Source organism: Eublepharis macularius, chromosome 5 (assembly GCF_028583425.1).
Source record: "Eublepharis macularius isolate TG4126 chromosome 5, MPM_Emac_v1.0, whole genome shotgun sequence".
NCBI lineage: Eukaryota > Metazoa > Chordata > Lepidosauria > Squamata > Eublepharidae > Eublepharis > Eublepharis macularius.
In genome coordinates this window covers 93,678,508-93,686,540 of record NC_072794.1, presented here as the reverse complement: position 1 = coordinate 93,686,540, position 8,033 = coordinate 93,678,508, and positions in this window count along the sequence as shown.

Genomic DNA, 8,033 nt, shown 5'->3' with positions numbered 1-8,033 from the left:
ATTTTTGTACTGTTTTTGACTAGTCTCATTGAATTATTCTATTATTTTAATAGAGTATGTTACTTACTGAATTAAAATAGAGCTATATGCAAGAACTCATTGCCTCTGTCAGGCAAAATATATACCAAAGAAACTCTTCAAGATGGTTGTTGTGGATTTTCCGGGCTGTATAGCCGTGGTCTTGGCATTGTAGTTCCTGATGTTTCACCAGCTGCTGTGGCTGGCATCTTCAGAGGTGTAGCACCAAAAGACAGAGATCTCTCAGTGTCACAGTGTGGAAAAGATGTTGGCAGGTCATTTATATCTACTCAGGAGGGTTGGGGTTGGGCTGAGTCATCCTGTAAGAGTTTCCCAAGGTGTGGAATGCTAATGGAGGGAGGCTTCACTGTATCCTGAAGAGGTTCTTTTGCATATGGATTGGTGCTTGATGTGCTAATCTTCTCTGCAGGGCTATTGTCGGGTATAGAGTGTTTTGTTAGCCTGGTGTTTTTCAGGACTAGAAACCATGCTCTGTTCATTCTTAAAGTCTCTTCTTTCCTGTTGAAATTGTGCTTATGCTTATGAATTTCAATGGCTTCCCTGTGCAGTCTGACAAAGTAGTTGGAAGTGTTGTCCAGTATTTTAGTGTCCTGGAATAAGATACTGTGTCCTGTTTGAGTTAGGCTATGTTCAGCCACTGCTGATTTTTCAGGATGGCCAAGTCTGCAGTGTCTTTCATGTTCTTTTATTCTTGACTGGATGCTATGCTTTGTGGTCCCGATGTAAACTTGTCCACAGCTGCAGGGTATGCGGTATACTCCTGCAGAGGTGAGGGGGTCTGTACTGTCTTTTGCTGAACGTAGCATCTGTTGTATTTTTCTGGTTGGTCTGAATACTGTTTGTAAGCTGTACTTTTTTATATATAATTTTTTATTCAATAACATAATAATAAACAACAATAAACATTAAATATTAAACAGTGAATATAAAAGGTAATGTTGTAGAATAACAAGAAAGTTGTTTACAAATAAGTTTCAGTAACAAAATACAGTGGTTTTTAATCTTTACAAAGAGAAGTAATATATAGGTTTCTTTTGAAGTAAATTTGCTTATGGAACTAACTATCCAAATGTTTTTGGTATAGATGATTTGAGGGGTTTGCTTCTGTCCTATCTATATAATCTAAGAAATGCCACCATTTTTCGTAAAAATTGGACGTGGGTGAGGTGCTGGCTAAATTTTCTGTTATTTTGTCTATGATAAGTTGGTCCCATACTTTAGAGAACCAGTAAGAGATTGATGGTGATGTTTGTTTCTTCCAAAAGTAAGCTATTGAAGATTTTGCTATAGTTAATAAGTTGTTGATTAACTCTTTCTGTGGAGATGGTACATTTTGGTTTTGCCAAAGGTTTTAAAAGATTAGTAGGGGATCTAATGGTATATCATAATTCGTTATTAGTTTTATTTGTTTTAATATTTCTACCCAGAATGCATTTATTATAGGGCATTGCCACCAAAGATGAGCAAATGTGCCTATATTGCCACAATTTTTCCAGCACATAGGTGAATATTTTGAGGTTATTATCGATAGTTTCTTTGGGGTTAGATACCAGCGAGTAAGTATTTTAAATGATTGAAGTTTTATATTTATTGCTCTGGAATTTAGTGTGGAGGAAGACCAAATCTCTTTCCATTGGTCAGGAGAGATCAGAGCATTACACTCTTGTTGCCATTTATTTTGATAAGCATATTGCTTTGGTTTTTGAAGAGTCACGATAGTTTTATAGATTTTTGAGATCAGTCCTCTCCTTTGATGATTGTTAGTTTCCAAAAGGTCTTCAAATGGAGTTTTTGGTTTTGATATGATGTCTTTTAAGTGTATTTTATTTGTCATATTTGTCAATTGTAAATATGAAAACCATGGGATGGTATTATTTAGTTTCAATTCCAGTTCGTTTTTTGTTAGAATTCCCTTTTGAGATGGTATGTCACAAAGTTTTATGCCAGATAGAAATTTCCAATGTTTACGGTTGATCATATTACAGCCTGGTGGGAACCAATTTTGCATTAGTATGGTTGAGTGTCGTGAAATTGTTGGAGTTAATTTAGGTTTGTAATGGTCCCATATTTTGAGTAAATTTGCCCAGAATATATTGTTTTCAATTTGAGTTGGTCTGAGGTGATGCTTATACCTGTATTGGGATTGAAAAGTGTAGTGGGTCTAAAATTTGTGACCATAATGTTTCTTCTGTAGTTCTCAATATCTGTACTATTGTTGAGAGATAAGTTGAATGTGCGTAAAGTTCAACATCAGGGTAGTTAAAGCCTCCATTATTGGGACTTTGACATAAAATGTGGAATGCTATCCTAGGTTTTTTGTAGCTCCATAGAAACTTATTAAACATTCTTTGCCACTGTCTCATCAGTTTATGCGGTATCAATATCAGAATAGTGCGGAACAAAAATATTAATTTGGGGAGTAAGAAGTTCTTAATCAGGTGGAATCTAGAGTACCAACCGTGCTGTTGTTTGTTTCATGCCAAAATGTCCTTTTTTATATATTGGATTGATTGCAGATGATTATATTTTATTAGGTGGGTCAAATTAGATGGAATATTAATGCCTAGGTAAAGGAGATAATTATTTACCCATTGAAAATTGTAGTTTGAAGAAATGTTATTTTTAACTGATTGTGAGAGATTGATTGACATTATTATTGATTTTTGTATGTTAACTTTCAGCCCCGATATCTGGGTAAATTTGTCAAGGGTAGCTTCTAAATATTTTAGTGAGGTTTCTGGATTTGTCATGTAAATGAGCATGTCATCAGCGAACATGCTTAACTTATAAGTTTTAGAAGCGATTTTTATACCGTGAATTTGTGTGTTGCAGCGAATTTCATTGGCCAGGGGTTCTATTGCTAGTGCACAAGCTGTACTTTTTCATAAGCTTTCCCATCTGACCAGTGATTCCTTTGATATATGGCAAAAACACTTTTCCTGTGGGAGACGTTTTTCCTTAGTTGTTTGATTTATCCTTGGTTTACTCGCTCTTCTGATTTCATTTCTGGAGTAGCCATTTGCTTGAAGTGCATGGTTTAGATGATTAATTTCCTTGTTGAGAAAGTGCAGTTCACATATCCATCTTGCACGGTCTACTAATGTTTTTATTATGCCTCTTTTCTGTCGAGGGTGGTGATTGGAGTTTTTGTGTAAGTACCGATCCGTGTGAGTTGGTTTCCTGTAGACCTTGTGACCTAACTGAAAGTTTACTTTGCGGATGACCAAGATATCTAGAAATGGAAGTTTACCCTTGGTTTCTTTCTCCATGGTGAATTGTATGTTCAGGTGGATATTGTTGAGGTGGTTTAAAAACTCCATCAATTCTTCCTCACCATGGCTCCAAATGATAAAGGTATCATCCACTAACCGGAACCAGACTGTAGGTTTGTGGGGTGCTGATTCTAGAGCTGTTTTTTCAAAATGTTCCATGTAGAAGTTGGCTATAACTGGGCTGAGAGGGCTTCCCAAGGCCACCCCATCCATCTGTTTATAGAATTCGTTATCCCACTGGAAGTAACTGGTTGTCAGACAATTGTGGAATAAGGCTGTTACATCCACTGGAAAAATCTGATTAATAAGTGCGATGGTGTCTTTTACCAGAACCTTGGTAAATAGGGATACAACATCAAAACTGACGAGTATGTCCTGTGGATTGAGTTTCAGAGAACTGATTTTGTTGATGAAATATTCTGAATCTTTGATGTAAGACGTGGTTTTTCCGATTTGGTCCTGTAGAAGATTGGCCAGATGTTTAGCTAATTCATATGTTGGTGAACCAATGGCACTCACGATGGGTCGGAGTGGGACTGAATCCTTATGAATTTTAGGGAGTCCATATAGTCATGGTGGCTGTGCTTCTGTCTTGCATAGTTTTCTGTGCGTGTCGGGATGAAGTGAGGAATTCTTGATCAGCGCATTAGTTAGCCTGGTGATTTTGCAGGTTGGATCTCGTTTTAGTTTTTTGTAGGTGGAAGGGTCCAGGAGTTCCTTAATCTTCCTTTTGTATTCTTCTGTTTTCATGATCACTGTGGCATTGCCTTTGTCAGCTGGTAGAATAATGATGTCTGGATCTGCATTGAGGGTTTTGATGGTGTTCCTCTCCATGCGTGTTATATTGCTGGTGGGAAGTTTTGCCTTATGTAGAATCCTGGCCGTCTCTCCTCTTATTTCCTCAGCTTTCTCTTCAGGTAGATGATGAATGGCAGCTTCCACATTTGCAATGATGTCTTCCACAGGAATTTTGGTGGGGGTGACTGCAAAGTTTTCTCCCTTAGCCAAGATGGAGGTTTCTTCTGGTGAGAGTTGATGATCCGTCAGATTGATGACAATGCATGCATTGTCAAGCATTGGATTTGTCTGTCTTTTTTCTGCAATTTGTTAAACTTCTGCTTCTGTCTGGAAGTATCAACAAAAAAGGAGGGGCCACCCCCGTTGTTGCTAACAATGTAAAGGGAAACCCACGGGGGTTGTTAAGACTACTATGCACAGAATGCAAAAGCTTACTTTATACAGTAATCGTTTACTTGTAACTCAACATGCAAAATTCATAACATGAAAATTAATTTGTACATATTCAATGAGAGTTTACATAGAATGAACCTGCAAAGTAAATATAAGTTAACCAGTGTCCAACTCGTGTCTTCTTAAGTATCACAAACTGCACCAACATAAATGATGTCTTCTCTGAACGCGAAGCAGCAAGGGGTTAAAGTGTCCATGTATATTCCACTTCACTGCAAGTCGCTCACTCGGAAGCAAGAGATACACCCAATCTGGGGCCGGCTGAAGCTCAGATTTCGATAACGCCTCATCAGGGGCGTCAGTCTCAACATTATTTTACTCCCAGCTGTGTGCGTTTGGGCATACAGTTCTTATTGTCTCGATCCCAATGGACCATGTCAAAATATCCCACTGGTAACAATCGGCGGCCGTTTATTCTCTAGCGCGCCTGTTGGCAGGTCATTTATATCTACTCAGGAGGGTTGGGGTTGGGCTGAGTCATCCTGTAAGAGTTTCCCAAGGTGTGGAATGCTAATGGAGGGAGGCTTCACTGTATCCTGAAGTTCTTTTGCATATGGATTGGTGCTTGATGTGCTAATCTTCTCTGCAGGGCTATTGTCGGGTATAGAGTGTTTTGTTAGCCTGGTGTTTTTCAGGACTAGAAACCATGCTCTGTTCATTCTTAAAGTCTCTTCTTTCCTGTTGAAGTTTTGCTTATGCTTGTGAATTTCAATGGCTTCCCTGTGCAGTCTGACAAAGTAGTTGGAAGTGTTGTCCAGTATTTTAGTGTCCTGGAATAAGATACAGTGTCCTGTTTGAGTTAGGTTATGTTCAGCCACTGCTGATTTTTCAGGTTGTCCAAGTCTGCAGTGTCTTTCATGTTCTTTTATTCTTGTCTGGATGCTACGCTGTGTGGTCTCGATGTAAACTTGTCCACAGCTGCAGGGTATGCGGTATACTCCTGCAGAGGTGAGGGGGTCTCTGTCTTTTGCTGATCGTAGCATCTGTTGTATTTTTCTGGTGGGTTTGAATACTGCTTGTAGGTTGTGCTTTTTCATAAGCTTTCCCATCTGATCTACATCCTACAATAGCCCTGCAGAGAAGATTAGCATATCAAGCACCAATCTATATGCAAAAGAACCTCCTCAGGATACAGTGAAGCTTCTCCCCATTAGCATTCCACACCCTGGGAAACTCTTACAGGATGAATCAGCCCAAACCCACCTTCCTGAGTAGATATAAATTACCTGCCAACATCTTTTCCACACTATGACATTGAGAGATCTTTGTCTTTTGGTGCTACACCTCTGAAGATGCCAGCCACAGCTGCTGGTGAAACGTCAGGAACTACAATGCCAAGACCATGGCTATACAGCCCAGAAAATCTACAACAACCATCGTTCTCCGGCCGTGAAAGCCTTTGACAATAAACTCTTCAAGAGTTTCTCTGAGGCCAGAGTTTCTTCTAGAACTCATCTCCCAATCAGTTAATTAACTCCTGAAAAGCTTGCTATCTTTTATCTACTGGAACAAGGCAATGGCCTGAGTCCTGAGCATTTATCCAAAAGTGTAAAACAGTTCTGCCAGCAGAAAATGAGTGTGTGTGAATTTTTGCCATTTTCCGCCTTTCCATCGTAGAACAGAACTTCACCCTTCCATACTGTTCAGACCCCCCAATCCCTGTGACTTGTTTTCAGCGGGCACATGCTGCAAGCGGGGGGGTGGGGTGAGTTTGGAAAGTCTGATTCCATAAGTGCTGCTCCATTTATGCTAAATAGGGCCCAGTTCGATATCTTTTTGAAAGCTCAATTCCCTTGGCAGTTCCGTATTGCAAGATCAAATACAAATTATTGAAAATTAGTATGTAAAATCTGAAATTTTCCTTTGCCATTTGTCAAAATGCTTTTTCTCTTTTACAATTGGGATGGTTTGTAACAAGAACATCACTCTTGGTAATACATTCATTTTTACGACTGATATTCGCCCCATCAGCGACAAGTTCAACCTATTCCACTTTATCAAATCTTTTTCTAACTGCGACCAGAGTTTTTCATAGTTGTTCTTAAATAAGTCTATATTTTTCATTGTTAGTTCTATTCCTAAATATTTTGTTTTTTGGACTACTTCACATTCTATACGATTCATTAGCTCAGCCTCTTTCGTCATATTTTTACAGAGCAATTTAGATTTTGATTTGTTAATATAAAAGCCTGCCAGATCTCCAAATTCCTTGATCTTATTTAGTAACAACGGTAATGTCTGGACCGGTTCTTCAGTGATGAATATCACATTGTCTGCAAATGCTCTGAATTTATAAGAGAAACCTTTAAGTCTTATACGCTTAATGCTGTGATCTTCTCTTATCTGTCTTAACAATATTTCCAAAACCATAATGAACAACAAAGGTGAAAGTGGACATCCTTGTCGCATACCTTTTCTTACCTCGAATTTTTCTGTTAAATCATTATTTATACACAATGTCGCTTGTTGGTCTTGGTAGATAGCTTTTATGGCTTTTATAAAGTCTTGCCCCAGTCCCATCTTTTCCATTGTTGAGAACATAAAATCCCAGTTTAAGTTGTCAAAGGCCTTCTCCGTGTCTGCAAAGAGAAAGCCCACCTCTTTTTCAGGATGTTTGTCATAGTATTCTATGGCATCTATAACAACTCTCAAGTTATCTCTTATTTGTCTATTAGGTAAAAACCAGGCTTGTTCTTCTCCAACAAAATCCATTAAAAATATCTTCAGCCTTTCCCCTAAGACTCTCTCAAAAATCTTATAGTCATTATTTAACAGAGATATAGGCCTGTAATTTTTAACATCTGTCAAGTCCTGAGTCTCCTTTGGAACCAGTGAGATATTTGCTTCATTCCATGTTTTTGGTAATCCTTTTCCTCTCATTATCTCATTCATCAAGTTTTGCAAAATTTGCACCAAATCTTTTTTCAATATTTTAAAAAATTTAGCTGAAATTCCATCTGGTCCCGGAGTTTTACCTATTTTCATTGAATCTATAGCTTTTAAAATTTCTTCTTCAGTAATTGGGGCATTTAAAGTTATCTTCATAGCATCTGAAATCTTAGGTAGTTTCGCCTTGTCCAAATATCGATCTATTTCTTCTATGTTAATTGTCTTTTTTTGAAATAATTTGGCATAATACTTACAAAATATTCTCTTTATTGCTTGATGTTCCACTACCTCTTTTCCATATTTTACTAATTATTTTTTTCTCCCTTTTTCTCTTCAGTTGCCAGGCTAGGTACCTTCCTGGCTTATTTGCCCCTTCAAAAGTTTTTTGCTGTAAACTCTTTAAATTCCATTCCAATTCTTTATTCGCAAAAGCCCTCAACTGTTCATGTAGTATCCTAATTTCTTGGATTATTTTCTTCTTCCCTGGTCTTTTCTTTAATTCTTGTTCTTTCTTATTTATCTTCTCCTGGATCTCCTGAAATTTCTTTTCTCTATTTTTCCTTTCCTTGCTTTCAAAGTGAT